This window comes from Rhinolophus ferrumequinum (assembly GCF_004115265.2).
Source record: "Rhinolophus ferrumequinum isolate MPI-CBG mRhiFer1 chromosome 5 unlocalized genomic scaffold, mRhiFer1_v1.p scaffold_110_arrow_ctg1, whole genome shotgun sequence".
Lineage (NCBI taxonomy): Eukaryota > Metazoa > Chordata > Mammalia > Chiroptera > Rhinolophidae > Rhinolophus > Rhinolophus ferrumequinum.
Genome location: NW_022680355.1, coordinates 13,072,362 through 13,096,377, shown reverse-complemented (window position 1 = coordinate 13,096,377; position 24,016 = coordinate 13,072,362). Strand labels below are relative to the sequence as shown.

The 24,016-nt window shown below is 45.9% G+C and overlaps 1 protein-coding gene across 4 annotated transcripts in view; it reads left to right on the top strand.

The window, feature by feature from the left end:
* Positions 1-2,905: 2,905 nt before the first annotated feature.
* SFMBT2 (Scm like with four mbt domains 2) overlaps positions 2,906-24,016 on the top strand; it is a 198,284-nt gene continuing 177,173 nt past the window's right edge. The window contains exon 1 of one of the 4 annotated variants that reach the window (XM_033100786.1): positions 2,906-3,101. The gene's annotated coding sequence lies outside the window, so the exon portion shown is untranslated. Of the gene's footprint in view, positions 3,102-3,359; positions 3,540-3,598; positions 3,620-6,378; positions 6,397-24,016 lie in introns of those variants that run through there. The other 3 variants (XM_033100785.1, XM_033100787.1, XM_033100788.1) reach the window with 3 other exon arrangements.

The following is a 24,016-nucleotide window of genomic DNA, read 5'->3' as shown; positions in this document are numbered from 1 at the left end:
AATTTTAATATTTTATATAATTTAGCCTCATTCATATGCAAGAATTCCAAAGTCCCTTTGAAGGCAGAGCTGAGATATGTAGGTGTGTTTTATAAGTGATGTAATTCATGGTTAAACCATAGTTTGGGTATGACATAACAGTTACAGTCAATTGGTGTGAGCAAAGGCTTATTTTTGCCAAGATTTTTAGTACATGTTTACAATATATAGAGAAATCCTGTGTCAACATGAGATTTCATGGTTAAATTTCTCTGAGTTGGAATACATTATGTCTTCTTTACTTTGAAAACGTTCACAATTTTTACCAGGGCTTTTTTCTTGGCTAACAATGTTGAATCTTTTTTCCCCCTTCATCTTTAATTGATTTAGGGTGGTTTCTACATCTGGATACCCATATCCCTAAAGTGTCTGGTTCTGAAATAAAAGTGCAAGTTGGAAGGTATTGGAGTGGGATGAAGGGGCCGCTCTAATTGCTTCAGGGAGTCTTCTAACCAATTTTCATTTGCCTCATCAGTGTCCTTGGATAAAGGAGGATGGAGGGAGAATGCAAAAAAAAAAAGCTAAGGAACTTTTAAGAAGTCATATGGAAAAAGTAATACAAAAGTAGAAGGCTCCCAAGCATGGAGAAGTTTCACCATAGACCACTTTGAGATTCTTTGTGATAACAATGCAACCATCGTGTACTTTGGCTTCTTGATTTTATTTCTGCATCGCAATAGGTACAAAAAAAATTCAACTCCTCCACACTGTTTTCTGCATACGTGGACAAAGTTATGCAGGGGTCTGAGTACCATAAACATAATAGAAACTCAATTACTTTGGAGGAATTGCAACATAGTGTATACACCGTGTTAGGGATTAGGTATTCTTTTGCATTTTTTTTATTTTGATGAAATAACATTCTGTGCATAATAATGACTTAAAGCTGGTAAACAAGCCTGGAGACAGCGCAATGGCTCACGTCTCACTGCTCGGGGAGAGGGAATCAGCGTTCTCTCTCTGAATAGGAGCCGCCTATAAGTCCATCCGGAGCGGCGGGGGGTGGGGGGGAGGTTAGAGCAGCGATCATTTGCCCCCTCCGCGGGACTCAGCGAGGCCGCCAGGTCTGGACCGCACAGGGCAGAGGCGCAGACGGCGGCCCCCTGCAAGTCACCGCCCCGCAGCTGGCCTGGAGGCTTGCTGGCTGGAAGAGGGATTCGCACTCAGGGCGCGCCCGCTGCGGCGCGCTCAGCGCTTCCGCGGTGCACCAGCTAGTGAGTCTGTCGAGGGGAAGGAAGGACGCGTGAGTTGGGTCTCCAGCTCTGTAAGTCCGCTTGGGATGGGACCGTTCCCCGCCCCCTCCCTCCCTCCCGTCCAGATTGTGCTGAAGGAGCGAGAAGAGGTGACTTGGACATGTGAGACCCAGGGGTAGAATCAAGGAGAGGCTGGAGCCACGTTTTGGATTCCTCCGAGCCGCAGTGCGTCCAGCGAATTCAATTTGGAGCGATCTCCGGGCACAGAGTTAGGAGGTTCGAGCGTGAGGGTGAGAGGGTCACATGGTTTGAAGAGTCTGCCTTCAGTGACCTTCGGGTGAAAGAACTCGGGGCACCAGCTTGGTGTCCCCAAGAGGAAGAGACTGGGAAGCTTTCGGGGATGCAGTCTCGGACTGGAGTTTGAACTGTGTGAATCGCTTGACTGCTGTGGGTCTCAAGGTGGCACCTCAGACGGCGATGTGACAGGACGGAGGACGTGTACAGTCGCAAAGCGCTCTCCAAGACGTAAGGAAGTAGTATTTCCCCAGACCGGACGTGCGCGGGGTCTCAGTGCTGCCGGCTCCCACGTAGGATCTCGGAGCTCGGCTGACCTTGTCTGTGCGGGGGACCCCCAGACGTGGTGGCTTGGCGAGGGTCGCTTTCGGGCACGTACCTACCGTGGCTCTTCTTGATCCGGTGGGGCCCTGCCGTCGGGGAAAGGACACACATGGCAGGACTCCTGCCTGTCCTGCCCGCGGTCAGACTCTGCTCGGCTAACTCCGTGTCCGGGTCCCCGTGCTGTCCCCGCCCTAGGAACGTTCTCCTCTCCTCTGGGGACGTCACTTGCAGGGAGCTCCTCGGTCCTGGAGGATGCGCTGGGGTGGCCGTGTGCGGGAGAGGGGGTGGAGCTTGGTTGGACAGCGCGGTCCTCCTGACCCCCTGGACCTGGGGAGGGTTCCGGTGAGAGGGGTTCCTAGGAAAGAGGAGGACGCAGAATTGGGACACTCTGGGGGAATTTTACCCCCTGTGGCAATAGAGCAAAAACCCTGTGGAAACGTGTCGGTTCTCGATTTCCCTGGGAAGTAAATTCCAGCCTCCAACTAGCATTTCGCTCCTAAGTACCGCGAAGCCCACTTGCAGAAGTTCTCGGTCTTACCCACTCGGACATCGCCACCTTTTCTGCATTGGGGACATTTCGTTCAGTTTCTGGCCATCCGTTGCGCCTTAGGCCCGGAGAGCTCCTCTTGGTTCTCCCCCCACGCCCCAGGCAAAGTGCCGGCGGACCAGCACGCGCCGGCTGGACACCCTGCCTTGCACCGGGAAGCACTGCCTCCAATTCACTCCAGCGGTCGCCGAGGGCCACGCTTTTCTCGGGCAGGATTCTTTTCCCGCCCGACAAGAGCCGGCCCAGGATAGGTGCCCAGGCAGGGTCATTGCCCCAGAAGGCGTCGTGGCGACCCTTGTTACCAGCATCCCGCCGGGCCCTGGCAGACCGTAGCAGCAATCTCTCCAGAGCAGTCCCAACTGAATTTCCTCCCCCTTGGGGCACGTTTCCTTGGAAAAACCTCTCCGCAGTCCCCCTCCAGCCATCCCTAAGGGGCCAAGAAACATTTGAATCTCCACAGAAAAGGCTCAATTTAAGCGCAGGGTGGGGCGCAGTGGGCGGGGCAAAGGTGGCTAGGAGCATTGAATTTCTCTTTCTGCTCCAAACGAACCATCGGCGGATAAAGCGCAAGTTTGTGTCTTCGGTCCACGGAGGGATTGCAAACCACGAAAACAGAAAGTGTCCAGTGGGATGCGGAGTTTGCCCAGATTTCCCTGCGGATGGGTTTGCGGAAACGCCTGTGATGTGAACTTTCTGCAGATTGTGTATGGAGGGAGCTCAAGGGAAGGAGGAAGGGGAGCGGGCCGGGGAGGGGGGCCGTGTGAGCGTGAAATGTGCCAGTGTGTGTGTGGGTGGTGTGTCCAGGCGCGGGGGCCGAGGAAGGCTTCGAGATCGTCCCCCAGGCTAATTGGTTTAAGACATTCTGCAAGTGCTGGGAAAGGTCGTTGAAGGAGTTCGCTGCACACACACAAAATAATATCTTAAAAAAGAGTGCCGGGCATGCGCACAGAGAGGATGCCATATTGGAATGAGGCTGTAGTGGGAGTCGGAGGACCGGAGCGGGCGCGCGAGGGAGGCGGCGGGCGCGGAGTGAGCGAGGCAGAGCGGGCGGGAGCCCCGCAGAACCTCCGAGCGAGGCCGGCGTCCCCGCCGGAGGCGCCCGGGGCCTTGGTCCACGCCGAGGGGAGGACGAACTTCACCAGGTAGGACGCCGCTCCGGCCGCTGTTCCCGCGCCCAGCCCTCTCCGCCAGCGGACCTCCGGCCCGCAGGTTGAGTGCGCCGGTCAGTTTCTTTTTTCCAGCTTAGAAAAAAAAGGGAAGCTCGAGCAAGCCCGGGTTGGGGGGCTTGAGGAGGAAGTGCTGAGGGAGAGGAGCGAAAGAGAAAGGCAGGAGGAGAAGGCGACAGCACTTGAGCAGAGCCCCAAACTCCGCTCTGCGCTCCGGGTTGTCATTTTTGCTTCCCCTGTGCCTTTCCCCCTCGTCCCTCGCCTTTGAAAAGCCCGGCCTTCCGGGAGTCCGTCCGTAGTTGCAAAGTGCCCTCCTCGCCGGGTGCAAGCTGTTTGCTCCCGCTGCCCACCTTCGTCATTTGCGCTCCTTTTAGCGACGCAGCCGCCCTTGCTACTCCGCGCTCCCCTGTCTCCTCGCTGGGGTCTTTCTTCTATTTTGTGTGTGTGTGTGTGTGTGTGTGTGTGTGTGTGTGTACTGGGGCGGAGGGGTGGGTAAGATGGTGGGGTGAGGAATGGAGACCAACCATCAAGGGGGTGAAAAATCGTATTCCGAACCCTTCCCCCCTCCCCCCCGGCGAAACATTTCCCGGTGCAGCCGAAATGAAATTGTCAGTCGTAGTTTCGGAGCGTGCTCCGGCTTGGATGGTCTTTTTGTTCTTTCTTTCTTTCTTTTTTTTTTTTTGCTTTAAAGTAATACCCTATTACTTGGGGCATTCCTGTTGTCTACTCTTTTATGACCTCCTTTCAAAATTACTAAAGTGATCTGGCTTTGGAGTTATTTTTTAGTGTGTGTGTGTCTGTGTGTGCGTGATGGTAAAATCCGCCAAAAAAACAACTGTAGGAACTGCTAGATATATTTATTGATTTTGACCTAGGGCGGCGGGAGGGGATTAAACCGAGGGAGGGGGATTCTTGGGGGTGGGAAGTGGTTGATTCTCGGTGGCCGGACGTACGACCAGAGCCGGATCCGTACTTGTGGTTTTTTGGAAGCGCTACAACTGCGGGGAAGGAGTATTTGGAAACCGTGCCAGTTTCAATATGGCGGGCTAAGGTGGCTTTTAAAAACTGAAAATAAAGGTTTTGAAGTGGGAAAAAATCCAAATGGAGTTGCCATCCCTTAGTTTCGACTTTCTTTGGCTACTCCAGCAGCTTCTTTAGCGAATTAAGTGGGAAAGGGGAGAAGAAATGAGGTGTCCTAGTTTTTTCCGTAGTTAGGGTCTGCTTCTCCAGTACAATGCTAGAGGGGAAAGAGGGCTGGCCCGGACTAGGGCATCCAAGCACAACTGCTGTGTGTGTCTTTGGATCAGTGTGCATACCTGTGTGTGTGCAGTTGGGTGGGGGTGCCAGAGAGATCCGCCCCGAATGTGTGTGTGCGTCTTGGAACCAGACCCTGCCTTAATTTGACGTGACAAACTGCTGACACGTGGTACAAAATACATGAGGGCAGAGGGAATGATTTATTTCGGCTTTTTATGAGTGTCTCTCGCTCTCTCTCGGATCCTGTGCGGTAAAGCCCGGAGTAGGTGGAACGAAAAGGTGCTTATTAAAAGGCTTAATTGTCCAGGATATTGGGTGAAATCGGGCTGCAGACGCCTGTGGGGTTTTGCGCGTGCAAGCATAGGGCGCTCTTCACTTAGCGGTGACTCCTGCTATCCTTCGCATCGCTGTGGAGTGGGAGGTGCGGGGCCCCGGCGTCGCGAGAGTGAAAGTGGAGGGGAAGAAAGGCGGGGGCGCGCGAACCTCCGCCAAAAAGCTAGTAGGGTCCAGGTGAGCAGTTGCTTTTGGAGTTGCGCTCTAGGGAAGGTGGGGGATGGGGACAGCGTTCTCGGAAGAAAGTGTCCTTTGGCCCCTGTGGTGCTCCTAGAAGGCTCAGTCCAATAGGGGCATCCTCCCAGCAGGCGGGCGGGGCTGTCTTTTGGGGGGTTTTAGTGGGCGTCGACTGCGGGGGAAGGGCCGGCATCCGGGGCCGCGGAGGGCCTGGGAATGCAGTTTCGGGGCAAACCCAGAGCCTATAAGGGGAGCCCCTGGGAAAGCAAGCAAACCTGAGCTCGCTTAGCTAGGAACAGGGGTCCCCAACAGGGGTCGCCAGTGGCCAGGACGCAGCCGCCAAGCGGAGGTAGCGCGGCGGTGCCAGCGAGAGGAATCCGGGGGACGGCGGACTTGCGGCGCCGCGCATGGTTTTTGGGGCCCGGCGAGAGCAGGTCCAGGGGACCTCCTGTGGGCCGGTGGCCCTGATGGCACATCTGCGAAGTGCATTGAGTCGTTTTTAAGTGATAGTTTTTAAATTACAGTGTTGTCCAGGATTGTAGTTAACCCAGTAACGTGGTCTCTGGGCATTTGCAGGGGCCTTAAAGGGGAAATCGATAGGGTAACCTCGTTCTAATCACTTAAGAGTGGCGCTGTCGGAGAGGACTGTCCCTCGCGGTGTCCCGTGGGTGGAGGGGGGGGAGTGTCACTAGGATTGGAGACCCCGCGGCAGATTTTCCCTCCCACCTGGACGGCGAGGATGAGCGATTGGCGACACACTGGCCAAGACACCTTCCGCCCCCTGGGGCTGGGCGCGCGGCACGTCCCCGGCGCTTCCAGCCTGCGTTGCCTGTGCGTCCTCTAGGGGACAGCTCTCCCGTGGGCTTCGCTTAAGTGGAAACCTGCCTAAAATGGCTCTGTGCTTGTAAACTGCAGTTTCAGCCGGGAACCCTCCCCTCCTTCTCCTGACGTCGCCGCTGACAAGTGCACAATTCCCTCCAACGCCTCGAAACCCGCGATTTTGCACCGAGCTGTGCGGTGGAAGTGAATGTACAACCGATTACAAAGAACATTCCACGGCATTCTCGTAGGGCCCAAGTTTCCCTTTCTTGTGGGGAGAAGCGGGAAGAATTCGACCGGCCTCCGCCCTGGAACCGGGGGCGGGGAAGAGGACTCGGGGCGCTCCAGCGGCCGGGGGGCCGGGGACCTTTACGCGTAAAAAACCGAGGGAGGTGCCCTGGGGACGTGGAGGGTGGCGGTGCGGTGCGATCGCCACTGCCAGGGGCGCCTGCCCTTGATGGCATTTGTGTGTGTGTGTGTGTGTGTGTGTGTGTGTGTGTGTGTGTGTCTGGTGGGGTGAGGTGGGGGTGGCCGCGGTAGTGCGGAGACGACGCCGGGAAGCCTGGGAGACTGTTCCCAAACTTCTGGAGACCTGCTTGCAGTTTCGCTTTCAGAATTTCGGGATCTTTGGGTTTCTAGAGTTGGGTGGGATTCCGGGAAGGTCAGGGCGCCAGGGGCTGGCCTTGCGGATGCTCGTTCCCCTTTGGGTGCAGTAATTAGACTTCTCACCCACCCGGGCGTCCCCTGCTTTGCCCCCCCCTGGACCCCGCGGACGCGTTTGAGGGTCTGGGTCTCCCCGCCTCGCGCACCCCCCACCCCCCCAGCTGCAGAGACTGCGGTTCCTGCACTGTGTTTTCGGCTCCAGCGGCGCAGCCGCGGCGGATCCGAGCCCACTGGTGGGAAACAGCTTTCGAAAAGGGGAGACCGAGCCTGAATCCGGATCCATCGCCGCTGCCCTCCACTTTCTTGCACCTCTCCACCCTTGCACAATAGCCAAGGGACCTAGGAAACCGATTGGCGTGTCTACACCAAGCAAATGGATCCAGGTTTCACCAGGTCGGAGAAAACGTGAAAACAGGCTTAAATTCTGCCCCATTTCTTAGGGAGGCAGTTGTGGGTGAGGGGGCGGAGCTTGAGAGCGAGTTAAGAGGCAGAGGGCAGAGTTCTTGGTTGTCAGAAGGCATTGTTGGTGAGGCTCTCCTTTGAGATTAGGAGATCTGCTGCTTTCTCCCTGCTAAGCATTAAATTTGTACACACTCTGCTTCCTCCCTTCCACAAATAAATACTGTCTCAGGTTTTTATCTTAGCTTACTGCTAGGACCAAGCTGCCTGCCTGAAGCGGGGGTGGGGACGGCGGGGGAGGGGACGACACACCCACGCACACCAGAAATCTCCCAGCCTCCTACCAAAGTTTATACTGTGCACAGAACCCCTTCCTGGGCCAGTGTAAACTACTGCCCAGTGGCGGGGCGATTCAGCAGCCCTTCCCCTAGAGAACAGTGCCATCTGCCACCCTACTCTTAAGTGTATTTTAGAAGTGCCAGCTGAAACCTGCTCCGGTGAGAACTATACCCATTTCTCACTAGGATGCCAGCATGTTGATCCTCAAAACAGGCCATCCCACTGGGATTCATATACGAATTTCAATAATTATGGGAGTCATTTGTAAGAGAGCTTTTCCTCTTCATGTTTCCTTGAAGAAATTATGGATTAATATATTTTTTAAAAACAAACCTTGTTAGGTATAAACAACCAGCTTTTTGATTCTTGACTTAAAAAAAAAAGCCAGCATAAGTTCCTGAAGAAAGTGGAAACCTTTAGTGATTCTCTTCTCTGTTCTCTTATATCATGAGACCTTCCTTTGCTGCCCTGGTAGTATTGAATGTTGGCCAAATCCCTTTTCTGCCCACTCTAGCAGAGGTGGCATTTTTCACTGTTCTCTTCATGCCAGTGCCCCCACAGGACTTGCCCAATCTGAGAGGAAATGCTGGGTGATGGGAACATTGCTCAGAACAGTAAGTGAATGAAAGCTCCACTTAATTGATACAGTGCTTTTGGGATTTCAGAAGCCAGGGCAATGAAAATGCAGACTCTGCAGGGCCTATATACGTAAGACTAAAAGTTTTTGTCAGGGTATCAAAGTTCTTTTAAAAGTTGTTTGAACACAAAATAGTCTTGTGTGATTTGAAGTACCTCCTGTTCTATTATTCTAGGTTTGGACAATGTTTCTCTCTTAGTATTTCACTGTTGGGAACTTTTGGAGTTTTTATAACAGAGTTACGGTCATAAGAGCTTGTAAGAAGTTCTTGTAGCAAAATGAAATTAAGATCTGAACTCAAGCCACACTTTTTTCTTCTTCTAACAGTTCTTACATCTGTATTGCCCTGGTAGCAACTTAGTTTCCTCCTCTACCTATAAGAAAAACAAACAGGGAAATTATACTTGTCACAACAAACCAGAAAAGTCAATCTGTGCATTCAGTGTGCATCCAGGATCTAACAACTGTTTTGTAAGGAAGAGTCCTGATAGGGATATCACAGATAACCCCCATAGTGGCCTGGACTGGGTTAGAGCAGCGTGCGTGTCTTTGAATACAAGCCATAAAGAATTCCTGATTGAGTTTGCTCTAATAATTCCTAGGACTAGAAAGGACCATGGCAAATAGCTCTCTGGACCCCCGCATCCCAGACAGGGTGAGTGAGGGGACCTCATTCCCTAGTATTTATACTAGGTACAAATACTGCAGCCTCCTGGTAACCCAGTGAGTGAGAGAATCAGATCAGACCTTCTATTCCCGCTCTTTATTCACAGTTGGGCTACTTGGCAGTATTTCCTCTCAGTAAGACGAAAAGCGTCCTGGGATACTTCATAAGAAAAATGATCTTGTTGGCTAAAACAAGTGTTGGCTGTGTTGAAGTCAGTGTAAAGAAGATATTTATGGACAGGACTGTGTGTTGAAAATAAGAGAAGATACTCAATCTAGAGCTTGCAGTACAACAAAGAATGTTACATGATTCATGTAAAGTTACCAAATAAAGTTCTGAAGGATTGGTTTTTGCTTGATCACTTTAGCAGTGTTCTGATTAGAAGATGTCATCATCATACTCCCCAGCTGGTTAGCCTGTAGTGAATTTTAAAACATTTCACCATACATTGAGAGTTAGGGTCCTTTGTGTTGTTGATAAGATGACATTCACTATTCAAAAAGTTTTACTTTCTTGTCACTTAGGTTTCCATCCTTGTGATAAGGTGTAGATGTCTTTCACACATTAAAGAAAGAATCCATTGTGCTTTTTAGTTTCATTCTTTTTTGATTTTCTTAAAAACAAACAAACAACAGACACGTTTGGGTAGATACAGTGCTTGTGAAAGCATTTGGTGAACTCTGCAAAGTAGAATAAATGATGTCAGCAGTTGTGAGTACAGAGAGGGGTTTGCAGCTGGTGGGACACGGAAAGATGGAACAGATTTTTATCCTGTGCTTTTTTTTTCCTCTTGAAGTTTTATTGGCTAAGAAAAGGTATCTTATAAAAAGTTATTGAAGTGTACCTTCTCTACTTTCTCCTAAATTTTGCAAATTGCTGTTGTTTTCCATTTCAGTCAAAACTGAAGTGTGAATGGCATTCACTTTAAAGTATAATACAAGAGTCTGAAATTTTAAGTGCAAGTTCCTACAAAGTCTCATTGTAACTTACGTAGGTGTTCATTTAAAAACTGGACCTCTGGGTCTGTAGATATCGGGTTAACGAAGAAAGGATTGAGGAATTACTCAGATTTGGAATTACGTGTTTACTACACGTAATGTGAGAAATAAAAATAATTACTATTTAAACATCTACTGTTGGCCAGCCACTCTTACTGCGTTGAATTTCATCTACTCGATAAGAGTGCTATCACCAACCCTATTTTACAGATGAGGAGAATGAGGCGTTAGAGAGCCTGATTACATCCTAGTGTTATATGGTCTTGAAAGTGACTACCAACAAGTGGTTATTCACAATGTGTGAGACACTGCCTGATTTTTAAGTGCATCCCTTGTTTTTATAGGTGAGTGCTCTGATTTTTATTGATAAGGAGATTGAGTCTTTGGAGAGGTTATACAGGATCATACAAATAGGAGTTTTCTTTGTATTTGACTTTCAGGGAAGTAAAACTAGAGCGTTGTCTTTTTGCATTTAGTTCAGGTGGTGATGGGAAAGTTTAAATGACTCTTATTTAAATCGCTGTTTTTAAGTATGGAAGTGAAAATACTCGGTGCTCCTGGGTTGGGATAGAAAGTTGTTCACTGTCATGCGAATTGACCATTGAAGATTTGGAAAGTGTTGAATTTCTGAAATTTCATCTTGATTAAAAAGTAATTGATTTTCATAGAAATTAGTTTCCTTTTCTCCCCTCTTCTGCAAGATGCTACCACACGAATGTAGGTGCGAGTAAGTTTTAAAAATTGTCAAGTTATGAAGAAGTGAAGAGTGGAACCCAAAAAGACACTATGGAAAGCCATGGAGGAGAGCTAGAATGTTCCTTTCTAAATAGTGTTGACCACTGATGAGCATAGTTTTTTGGACTCACCCTAAGATTTTGGTCTTCTATTAGATGGAAGGAGAACTATTAGATGGGTGGTGAACACATAACATGATATATAGATGTTGTATTACAGAATTGTACACTTGAAACCTATGTAACAATTGTCACCCTAAAAACTTTAATTAAAAAAAAAAGATTGTTTCCTTCTCTTGTAGAAAACGGAAGATTGACCTCCCAGAGTCACCCTTTATGGGAGGCGTAGCTAAGCACTGTCTGTCTTGGGCTCATCAGCTGGTGGTAGACTCTTCCCCTTGTGAGGCTTGCAGCTGGCAAGTCCGATCTTCTTCATATGAGCAGAAATTAATTTTACTTCCTTTAAAGCACAAGAAAAAAAGTCAGGTTTTGCCTACTCGAAGTATAAAAATCTGAATTTTTATAGAAACTGGCTTTGGCATTGTTTTAGAGGGTTCGGTAAATATGGGGTAGGTGACCTGTAGTCTGATGGCTAGAGTGAACCAGTGGCTCAGAGCTTTCTGTGTGACCTGGACAAAGTCACTTGCCTTTCCTCTTCAACCTTCCAGTTTCGGTTTTTCCTGTGACGAATGGCAGGATAGAATTCTTGCTGGATACAAATGTCTCTTACAAACCTGCTTTAAAAGGGAAAAGACATGTTTACTTTTACAGTGTTGTGACAAATAACACTATTAGAGAAGGAAGATCTCCGACTTTTACGAGGTACATGCTGACCAGTTGCAAAGGAAGCATTTGTGCCTGTAGGCCTGTTTCCTTTTTCCCACCTCCGTGTTGGAAAGGATGTTTAGGTGGGTTTTAAAAAAATGTTGCATATGCAATAGGAGTCATCTGGTCTGTGTACTAAACAAAAATACTCCCCGGGCATGCGACAGAAAAGGGGATCTGTCATTTTGTAGAAATGATGCCACTTGGTGCATGGCATAGGTTAGATTTCCTCAATTAAAAAAGGGTCATCAGAGACTATCCTCAACAGCCTTCCAATTGGTGCTCTGTCTGAAAGAGACCCATTGCTTCTCAGACATTGCAGGGAGCTTTTTCCATAGAATGAGTGGAGATGGGGACAGAAGATGGCAAGTGAAACGGAGGGAAAAGCATACTGCCAAGATTTAGGTTAGATGGCCCAGGTGTTTGCACTCACTTCTGCCGGGAAGAAACTAGATTTTAGTGTGCGGTCCTCATGCTGCACGCGTTGTCTTCGTTCATCTTTGCAATGCTCAGCCTTTGTTTAACAGTTGGCCCAATTAAGGGGCTTTTAAAGACCTGAGTGTGCAAAAAGATATGTGTGCTTGAGAGACTTGGCGCCCAGGTATTTGGATTGTGTGTGTGTGTGTAATGTTTCAGATATTTAGGCGGTGACAGGTGAGATTCTGCAAGAATTGGTGCTTTATTCAGCCGTTTCCAAGGAGAGAGCTTTCCCAGCTGAGTTGGGGACAAGGAGGTGGCCATAAGTCAGGCCCAGAGTGTTCTGGGAAGCATTTACGTCCGTGTGCTAATTAAACAGAAGAGGAAGCTTTGCCAGAAAGGAGCGGGTGAAGCCTCCTAGCCTCAGCGACAGTGTCCATGATGCCTTACGCCCTGGTGTAGCCAGTTTCTGCCAAGTGTGCTTCCCTGATTTTAGGGAAGGAGATAGCAACAGGTGGATGGCATCATTTTAATAAAAGCCGATGGTTGTGGAGCAATGTCTGTGTTTCTTGGCTCGCCTGTCCCCTGGTCCGTGCACTCTAGCACTGTTCCTGAAAGACAGCCACTTCTGGAATCAAACATGCAGACGTGGTTGGCCATGGTGATGCTCTGTTTGAAGGCAAGAGAACGCTCTGGGGGAGTAACAGAGTATTTGAGACCCGGGAGTTTTGGCCCTCGTCATTCATCGTCTTTACAACTAACTTAAACCTGCTTTTTTCCTGGAAAGTGCAGGACACCCTCTTCTCCTCAGCTGGCTGCTGTGAATTCCACTGACTCCCGCCCTTTATCAGATGAAGTCTTTGAATGGCAGCCAGGCACTTGGGCCCTAACTCACCTCTTTCCTGAAAGCTTTTGGGATCCAGCTCAGGCCATGGTGAACATTTCTTTTTCGAGTGTCTCTTCCATTCGAGTAGATGCTGGGTTATCCTCTCCTACATCCACACTTAGTTTTAACAAGGAAGGTCAGCGAAAACTGAGATTCCCAGCAATGTTTGAGTGGGAGGTGTGGCTTCAAGGGGCTTCCAGAACAGTTCCTGTGGTTTGCAGCTGAGGACAGGTAGATGCTTGTGGTGGATGAAAGGCCAAGAGCACATTTTGTAGGTGATAATTAGAGTGTGAAGACAGGCCTCCTGCATCTCCCCGGCCCCGGGTTGGTTACATGTCCCATGTTCGGTACTAACCAGAGTAAATTAGAGTGTTCTTACTGACTTTGCATAATGATTAGCACTAGAGTAAACTTCCTTCATGCAATTAAATGATATAATTTATCAAATTTGTTTATGCTCAATTTTGCGGATGTATTATTGCTTAAAGCAAACACCTGAAAGGATCTTTAGTTGTTTTATGAAACCCCAACCAGACTGCAAAGCCCAGTAGGCTGGAGTTACTCTTTGGTTGTTCCTTTAGCGATGGGCTCACGGAATTGGCAATTTTCATCATAGATACTTTGGTTGATGGCATGAGGAGATGCTTTTGCACTGTGTGGCATCTCTCAAGCATCACTGTTGTGTGTCTGTTTGGCTTGAAATAATCTAAGCCAAATAGTGTGTTTGGCTTGGAATACATTCGTATCCATTAAGAAAATGTGGCATGATTACTAGGCATTACCTATGCATGTCTAGTTCACAGAATGATCCTTTGTCAAGTTTCTTTATGAATTCTCATGACTATATATAGGACACAGGCTAGTTTACCTAAGATGACTTTACTTGCGCAAGTGTATAATGTGAGACACAATTCTCCTGTTGGGTAGGCGATTACTTAGCTTTGTTATAAACTCAGATTGATGCCCTAATTCGTTCCTCATGATATCGCTAGGTGACCGGGAATCAGTCAAGTTTGGGGTTTGTCCAAGATATCAGGACCAAATGGGGCGATGTCTGTGCTAATTCTGAAAGCTATAAAGCTTCTTTATAAGGCTCCGTGACCAAGTTCTTCTGTGTCAAGGATTTCCTATCAGTCGTCTGCTAACCTAAGGGTGGTGTTTGCCTTTGTTGCTTGGGAGTAAATTTGTGGTACAAGAAAGCCAGTAAATTTAGTTGGGTAATTCAAGGCTTCATCCTCCTCTACAGTAAATCAGTGGTTAATGATACATAACTGATTTGTAGGTAAATAGTAAATATACAAATGAACTTCCAGGATGGTGACTGCTAGTCTACACTTGGATTGCATCCTCTCTTCTCTCGAGCACGTCACATGGAAAGCTCTTATTTTTCTCATGGCCATTTTGAATGACTGATTTAGCTCACCTTCTCCTCTCAAGTAATACATGCCGTTTGATTGGGAGGTTAAGAGGTGACAGTTAAAACGGTGAATTAGAAGACACAGTAGGTTATTGTGGGAACAGTAGGCTGCCGCCAGCCCTGGTATTTACTCCTTGACTACCTATTATCCCCAACGTATCTTATTTCTCAGTATTGAGGTATGAACCTGATTGTAAAAAATTAGCATTTTTTACTCTGGGGCAGCATTTTGTGTCAGATTTCAATCTATTTAGAGTGAAAACCAAGGAAGCCCAGTTGAAAAATGGCCCGTAAATTGCTGTCCTAATCAGGGTAAATCAAGCTGTGAGTATATGGGGGATGGCAACATTCCATGAGCCTCTGCCCGAAAGAATCAGTTCCTAGAATCAGGCAGGGCCTGTCTCTTAGACAGGCTGGGAGTTGGTTGGTAAGAGTGGGGAGGAGATGGGCTTAGTCAGGCTTTATTAGCAGAGTGGTCTGGCTGACAGGGTGAATAGAAATAGAAGGAAGCTCTCCTGGATAATAGCACTTGGCACTTAACACTGCTTTTCATCTTCAAAGTCATTTACAAATATGGTTCTTGCAGATACTCTTGTGATCCCAGGCTGTTATTTGCATGTTGCTTCTTACGAAGATGGAAGCAGTCATTTTCGAGAGATCAGGTTTTGGTAAGAAATTTGGTTGTGCATCCTTCAGAATCCTCTGAGATTTTCCGTTTTGATTGAAATATTGTGAAAGGGCTTAGCTTAGGTGTTCTGTGCTCGTTTTGAAATTCCTGGGCTGTGAAATGAGGCAGTTTCCACTGTGATTTAGACAGGCTGGCATTCCAGGGGCAGCGAGAGCACGTGTGGAATTCCATAAGCTGCTAGTATACCCCTACACATTTCATCTGCCATTGGGGAATACCCCGTTGTCTGAATCATGTAAATAAGAAATCCTAATTAAAAAACCCAAACAACTGCCAGCCTTTTCCCATTTCAGAGTAGCAAAACTGCGAGTTTGTTGAACTCCTTTGAGGCAGATCAGTTTGAAAGATCTGGATAATTGGGAAACTTGAAAAATAGATGCAACATTTCCTTTATCACTATTAAAACAACACAGCTTACAAGATTGTGAACCCTTCTGAATAGTAAGAATTTGGGAGCTTGCCTTTCAGTCGTAGACGGAGACAGGAATGACTTCTAATGCTAAGGTAGCTTTGTTATATACAGTTTTACTTTTTGTCTGAGTTTGGATGATTTCAAACTCTGGTTGCACAATGAGAGTTTAACATGTACCGTGTCTAATAAAACAAAATCAAGGTGAAAAGGTATTAGCACTGGCTTCAGGAGGGAAGAGAATTTATGGACTCATAAGTAGAAATCTGAAGCTGGAGCTGGACACATCATTATTGCTTTGGATTTAAGAGGGAGATCTTCTCTCTTAGCGTCTACATTTGGTAAATCTCAGGGAAGAAAGTGACTGTGTCTATTTAGGATTCTCAGTTCTGAACCAGTGATGGTAGGCAGATACCCCCGGCCCTTATATGTCAGAATGTGGGAGAATCCTTTTCTGTGTAACATGACCAACCCTAGAGCAAAGATGTAAAGACATGCACATTGGGGTTTCCTCTTGGGTTGACCCAGCAGGTCTCTCTATACAGTGATCTCCCATAGCCTACACCCCTGCGCTCAGAGATGCCAGTCAGCCTTCTAATTCCCCACTCTTAAATGTGAGAAACCCCAAAGTATTACCCGACTTCTGAGGAAGGCAGCTAATACAAAAAGTAGAGACCAAAACTATATTTAGAGAAAAATTTTCTTACGAGGGAGATGAGAAAAATCTAAAAAACAAAACAAACAAACAAAAAACAATAGTCGGCAGGGCATAATAGAAGATTGTGCATCCATGTAACAAGAATAGGATAGGATGGAAAAGGGAATATTATGAGAATTAGTGAGAGATTTTTTTTTTAATTAAATTTTTTTTTTCAATTACAGTTAACATTCAATTACAGTTGACATTAATTTCAGATTTATAGCCTCGTAGTTAGACATAACGTATGAAGTGATCCTCCAATAAGTCTTGTACCCACCTGGCACTATATATAATTATTAAAATATTATTGACTATATTCTCTATGCTGTACTTTACATCCCTGTGACTGTTTTGTAACTGCCAATTTATAATTCTTAATCCCTTCACCTTTTTCACCCAGCCTTCGAAGCCCCTTCCCATCTGGCAACCATCAGTTCTCTGTATCTATGAGTTTGTTTCTGTATTGTTTGTTCATTTATTTTGTTTTTAGATCCCACATGTAAGTGACATCATATGGTATTTGTTTTTTTCTGTCTGACTTACTTCACTTAGCATAATACCTTCTAGGTCCATCCATATTCTTGCAAGTGGTAAGATTTCATTCTTTTTCTTAAGGTGGAGTAATATTCCATTGTATCAGTGTACCACATCTTTATGCAATCATCTAACGATGCACACTTAAGTTTCTTCTGTACGTTGGCTATTGTAAATAATGGTGTCAATATTTGCTTTATATATTTAGGTGCTCCTATGTTGGGTGCATAAATGTTTACAAGGATTATATTCTGTTGTTGGATTGATCCCTTTATCATTGTAAAATGTCCTTCTTTGTCCATAGCTAGAGCATTTGTTTTAGTCTTTCTGTCTGATATAAGTATTGCTACGCCAGCTTTTTGTTTGTTTGTTTCCACTTGTATGAAATATTTTTTCCCATCCCTTTACTTTCAGTCTGTGTGTGTCTTTGGAACTGAAAGCATATGTATAGGTCTTGTTTTCTTGTCCATTCAGCCATCCTGTGTTTTTTGATTGGAGCACTTAATCCATTTACATTTACAGTAATTGTTAATAGGTATGTAGTTATTGTCATTTTATTAGTCATATTTTTGATCTTTTTTTTTTCTTCTTAAAGAAGTCCCTTTAACATTTCTTGTAATACTGGTTTGGTGGTGATGAACTCCTTTAGCTGTTTCTTGTCTGGGAAGCTCTTTATTTCTCCTTTAATTCTAAATGATAATATTGCTGGGTAGAGTAATCTTGATTGTAGGTCCTTGTTTTTCATCACTTTGAATATTTCCTGCCTGTCTCTTCTTGCCTGCAAACTTTCTGTTGAGAAATCAGCTGACAGTCTTATGGGAGTTCCCTTGGGAGCAGGTAACTAAGTGCTTTTCTCTTGCTGCTTTTAAGATTTTCTCTTTGTCTATAACCTTGGGTATTTTAATTATGATGTGTCTCGGTGTGGGCCTCTGGATTCATCTTGTTTGGGACTTTCTCTGCTTTCTGGATTCGAATGTCCATTTCCTTTGCCAGGATAGGGAAGTTTTCAGTCATTATTTCTTCAAACAGGTTCTCAATCCCTTGCTCTCTCTCTTCTCCTTCCAGTACTCCTATGATGCGAATATTGGTACCTTTAGTGTTGTCCCAGGAGTCCCTTAAACTATGCTCATTTTTTTTTTTTTTTGGATTCTGTTTTTCTTTTTGCTGTTATGATTGGTGTTTTCTGCTACCTTATCTTGCAGATCATTGATTCAGTCCTCTGCTTCATTTAATCTGCTATTGATTCCATTAAATGTATTCTTCATTTCAGTTATTGTGTACTTATTTTCTGACTGGCTCTCTCTCTTTGTGTAAGTTCTCGCTGAGTTCATCTATTCTTCCCCTAAGTTCATTGAGCATCCTTATAACCAGTGTTTTGAACTTTGTATATGGTGGATTGCTTGTCTCTGTTTCATTCAGTTCTTTTTCTGGAATTTTGTCCTAGTCTTTCATTTGGGACATGTTTCTTTGTCTCTTCATTTTGGCTGCCTCCCTGTGTTTGTTTCTATCTGTGTATTAGGTAGATCTTGGTAGGGTGGCCTTATATGGTTGGTTTCTTGTGGGGCCCAGGGGTGCAGTCTCTGGTCACCTGAGACAGGTGCTCCAGGGGTGTCCTTTGTGTGAGTTGTATGTGGCCTCCTGTCGTTAAGCCTTGATTGCTGTCGGTGGGTTGACCCTCTGGCTGATTGGCTGTGAGGCCTGGCCATGACTACAGTGGAGGAGCTGTGATGCAGGAACTGACCACAACGAACTACATTTGTTTCAGCAGGGCTCTGGTGCCTGCTGAGTCTGTCCTTTGGGTGTGTTGTCTGTGGAGTTAATTGGTTGGTGCTCTGGTGTGGCCTGAAGCTGGCCACCAGGTATGTTGCTTCTGGAGCCTCTTGGAAGAGGCTCTGATGCAGACCCAGGTCAGACGCTGCCTTTGCCTGGCCCGGGGTCACCAGGTAGGAGCTACAAAGTGATCTGTGGTTGGCAGCTGCCTGTGCTGGGTTTAGAGGCACCTGGGAGACATTATGCTGCAAACTGAGGCCAGCTGGCACTCGTGCTGGGTTCTGGGCAATTTAGAAAGAGGTACAGGGCACGCTGAGGCCAGCTGCTGCTTGTTTGGAGCTTGTGAACCTTTGAGAGATTTTAGAAAAGTCCACAGTGTAAGCGAGGTTGGTCACTTGTGTGGAACAGCTGCTGAAAGAGGATCGGGCTGGTGGTGTGTTGGGTGGGGCAGTGTCTCAGGGAATCACCAGGGTGGGAAAGTAGTGTTAGCCATGTTGATGGAGACTCGACTCGGGGTGGGAGAGAGCTCAACAAAGGAACAGTGGCACTTGGCAGCACTTCTGTCTAGGAGAGAGCTGCCCCTTCAGCCCTTGCCCTGAAGTCAGAGAGTTCAGTTCCTCCCTGTATGTCTCTGGTGCTTTTTTGAAGTGCTTCTCTGGAGCTTAGGGCAAGTGTTTGTGAGCGAGTGAGTGTGTGCTTGGGCCCTTTAAGAGGACGCCTGGGATTCCAGCAGCCCTATTTCACCAGGACTAAGTGCCTGCCGATTTTCACAGCCAGCTGTTGTAAGGACTCCTCTTCCTGGCACTGGTGCCTTGGTCTTGATGTGGGGCTGGGACCCTTCAATTCTCAGGGGGGCCTTTGCAGCCAAGATGTAGCTCCTGATTCTTAACCACCACATGTGGGTGTGGGACCAGCCTGTTCCACATCTCTGCCCCTCCTAGCAGTCTTGACGTGGCTTCTTCTTTATCTCCTTAGTTATAGGAGTTCTGTTCAGCTAGTCTTCTGGTGGTTTTCAAGGGTGGTGGTTCTATAATTTACTTGTAATTTTGATGTGGTCATGGGAGGAAGCAAGCACAGCGTTTACCTGCTCTGCCATATTGACCAGAAGTCCCTAGAAAGAGCTTTTTGAAATTAAATTATGAAAGTTCATAAAAGAGTTAGAAGAGGCAGTTGAAAAACTAGCCTAGATGGAGATTAAAAAAAAAAAGGTAGAAAGTAAAAGAGAAAATGAAGGAGATTATGGAGGCCCAGCATCTGAATAAATATTAGAATGAGACAGGGAAAACAGAGATGAGGAGATTAGCAATAATTCGAGAAAAAAATCGTAGAACTGAAGAACAGTTTTCAATATTGGGAGAATTTCAGTCTTGAAAGAAGTCACTAGGGTCCCCAAGCCACAGGCAGATCGCTACTTGACACATCATTGTGACATCTCAGAATATCACAGAATATCAAAAGATCCAGTAATGAGGATGGTATCAGACTTCTCAACACTGGAAGCCAGAAGACACTGGAGGGAAACCCTCAAAATTCTGAGAGAGGTTGTTTGTCCAACTTAGAATTTTTTTTTTACTTACCGAAACTATTGGTTAAAATGTGTGAGTAGCTTAAAGACATTTTCAACCATACAAGGCCTCACACGTTTTGTACCTAAAACCTCTCTTAAGAACCTATTGGAGAATGTGCTCCATCAAAAAGGAGGGAGAAAGCTGAGATCTAGGAAAGCATGGGACACAGAAAAGGGGACATCTTGCAAAGAAAGGTGAAGCGAGATCTCAGGATAGCATCTGTGTACCAGGCACAGAATGTAGTTAGTCTAGATTAGAGCAGAGGAGAAATCCCAGGTAGAAACTGCTTCAAGATGACACTAATAAAATACCTACGTATCTCAGTTTATCTAGAGGAGATTTAGACAGATTTTGATGGGAAAGTTGGATTTGAATGGGTGCTACTAAGTATGTAGAAGACTAAGGATGTGGAAAAAACGAGACCATCAGTAACTCCAGAAATTGTATAGGAAAAGGGAAAAGTAATCATAGAATGATTCATGGTTCCACTGTGATGTCTAGAGCCCCGACCCTGCAGTCATATCTATTAGGAGGATAAGGGTGTGTGTGTGTGAAGGAAGAGAGAGAGAGAGAGAGAGAGAGAGAGAGAGAGAGAGAGAGAGAGAGAGAGAGAGAGAGAAATCAACCTCCTCTCTCCACATTTAAATGATTTTGCAGAAATACTGTGTTTTCTAGTATACCTATGATAGGTACCTTTAAATAAAGAACGACTTTTATCTTTCTAAGTAACCCAGACCAAAATCTCTTTTTCACAAAGCAGTAGTTCTCAGAGTGTAGTCGCTGGAGCAGCTTCAAGCACCACCTGGGAACTTGTTAGAATAATTAGGCATCACCTCAGACCTACTGAATTGGAGATTCTGGGGGTGAGGCCCAGCAGGCTGAGTGTTGACAAGTCCTCCAGATGATTCTGCTGTACCTTAAAGCTTGAGAACCACTGAAAGAGTTGATGATGTTATAGGAAATGGTGACCCCCTCACTTCTTTAGAGGTTAGGCTCAGCCTGGACTCTCCACAGCGAAAGGGACCTCTTTCCTTTCCCTACAGGCGTCATCCTCCAGGTTTAAGTATCTTGGTGAGCGTTGGTTGTGAACTGTGATTTTTTTTTTTTTTTTTTTTAAAGATACCAAAGACAGTGTTTGACATTACTGATACAGTCTTCGGATAAAAACGTAGAGCAAAAGGTAGTCTTTTGGATAAAAATTGAGTTCAATAATATCAATCTAAACATAGAAATTACAAGCTTATTAAAAAGGAGCACAGACAGCCCTTCTAGGGTGTATTTGTGGGATTTGGGATTGGCTGTGTATCAGGGACCCCAAGTTAGATGGTATATGAGGTCTAATAATTAAGTTCGCGAACTTGTTGCAATGATGTTGCTAACCTTTTCTGATATCAGAGGGATTATTCATTATGAATTTGTACCAAGTGGATAAAAGTTTACTATTTGGAAGTGCTGAAAAGGCTGCATGAAAAAGTTAGATGACCTGAACTTTTCGCCATCAATTCATGGCTCTTGCGTCACGACAGTGCACCAGCTCACATGGCACTGTCTGTGAGGGAGTTTTCAGCCAGTAAACATATAACTGTTTTGGAACATCCTCCATACTCACCTGATCTGACCCCAATGACTTCTTTCTTTACTCGAGGATAAGGGAAATATTGAAAGGAAGACATTTTGATGACATTCAGGACATCAAGGGTAATACGACGACAGCTCTGATGGCCATTCCAGAAAAAGAGTTCCAAAATTGCTGTGAAGGGTGGACTAGGAACAGGCATCGGTGCCTAGCTTCCCAAGGGGAGTATTTCAAAGGTGACTGTAGTGATATTCAGCAATGAGTATGTAGCACTTTTTCTAGGATGAGTTCGCAAACTTAATTGTCATACCTCGTAACAAGATAGAAGCTAATTTCTCTCTGAGGTAGTAGTCTGTAGCTGACCGTAGAACCAGCTCTCTTCTCTTTTATTTCAGTATTCGTGGGGTCCTCTGTCTGATCCCAGGGGGCTCTGGGGGTGAATGCAAAGGCATGCCCCTTCCACTAAAGAGTGTGACCTTGTAGTTGTGCATATTCGTTCCGCAAGCCTACCCCGGCCAGATCATAGTTGTGCAACCACATCCAACTACAAGGACAGCCGAGCAGTGTTTATTTTGGTTAGCCGTTTACTCCTCGATGTAGCCAAAGAGAAATGGGATATCGGGGGTGGAAGAAGGACATTTAGCAGTCCCTGATGCACAGTAACTTCTACGTCTGTGTACTTTCAGACATGTTTTGTCCACTGTAGAATGCCTGGTGATGATCACGTCATAAGGGACTGGGTTCCCAAGCCACGCAAAGTATTGTCATCCCTTCATCAGCCTACCTTAATCATGACCCCAAGTTTCATGAGTGCTGAGCTCAGAGGGATGTGTGAACAGTACTCAGAGTTCAACTTCCACGGACTTTTCTTATAATTAAAGTTGGTGCCCTGAAACGTAGCCTTGTATAGGTAGGACTTTAATATACGCTAAACCCAGTGCAGGACTGGATCATTAACTACGGGACGGGAGATCGGCTCAGAGCTGCACCTTGCGTGATATTCGAGCACCAGTTGCTCATGTGTTAAATGTAAAACGTGAAACCCCAGAGAAGTTAGACTTCTGGTGTCTTAGGGCAGGGGAGGACATTTTAGGAAGACAATTTTTAGAAGAAATAAAGTGAATCGATAGATTTGGCCAAGTTAAAAAAATAAAACAACTGACATTTCATGTATCAAAAGGAACCACTAAAGGGCAAATTGGGGAAAATGTTTGCAGTAATTTTGTGAGATAAAATATGCAGAGCTCTTAAAAATTGTACAAAATGCACACAGAAGTAAAAGGTGGGAAGGATGTGAACAGAGGTGTCACGTGAGGATTGTGGATTGCCATGGTGGGACACTACTTTTTGAATACCAAGTTGAAAAAGGTGAAAGGAAACATTATTTGTTGGGGTTGGACAGATTCTGTCACCCACTGCCGGTCACAGTGTAAAGGAGAACAGCAGGCCGGATAGCGTTTTAGAGGTATGTGTCGTGAGGCTTATACAAAGTCCTGCATTCAGTCCCATACTCTTTAACTCCATTATTCTACACGAAGGAAACCTCTGACATATAACAGGATTTATGGCTGATCATCACGGCACCGTTTATGATGGTGAAAAATAAAAAGCAACTAAATGGTCAGCCGTAAGGGAATGGTAAATAAATTACCTTATTTGAATTATAACTAAAATTATGCCATCTTATTTTTTTCAACAGGAAGAAAGCATTTAATCCTTTAACGAAATGCAAAATAAAATACCCACGTTGCACACCATAAATTCCTTTGGTTCAGTAATCACACCACTATTTTTACTTCCAGTGGCTATAGACATCATCCCTGCAGAGTGAATAAAGAGTGTCCCCTTTCATACTGAAGACGCCACGCCAAAACCATCACACACCCCACTACTCAGTGAAACTGTTGGCAACTTAGGGAGAATAGAGCTGTGGGGTAGGAAAAGGGGGACAGGTTGGTGTGAAAAGAAAAGGAAACTCCACATGCCAACTGAACAAGTTAGTGGGGGTGGGGCTCTTTGCAAGGTCACTAGGGAACAACTCACACCCCTGTACATGCTGAAGAGGTTGAGTCCCTTGGTACCATCACGTATAAGTACAGACAGTCCAGTTACCCTGAGCATTCCCAGGGAAAACAGAAAAAAAACAATACAGAAGAGCAGAGGAGAGAAAGAATGGCAGCAACAGGCAGGATGCCAGAGTCTCTCATCCGGACCCTTAGTCCTACAGATGGGCCCGCAACCATTTCCAGTCACGTTTTCAAAGAATTTGAATGACTTGGGGAAATGCTTTCTCTGTCATGTTAAGTGAAAAATGAATGAAAATTCTAAATTCTATAGGAACTCAAAACAAAACAAAAAAAATCCACAGAAGGAGGATTTACTATCAGGAGGAGATAATATAAACATAAAAGTGATTTTCCCTGAGTGTTAGAAATACTAGTGGTTTAAATTTGTTCCTCTATAAGGTTATTCGTTAAGTGTTCTACAGAGTGTGTGTATACCTTTTTCTGGAAAAAAGTAAACATTATTGAAAAAGGGATAGTGTGATGCGTGATTTGCCAAAATAAATTTTGCAGTCAATGGGACAATGTCTTGTCACTTGTCCTGACACAGAATTACGTGAGGTTTAACTGTGCCACT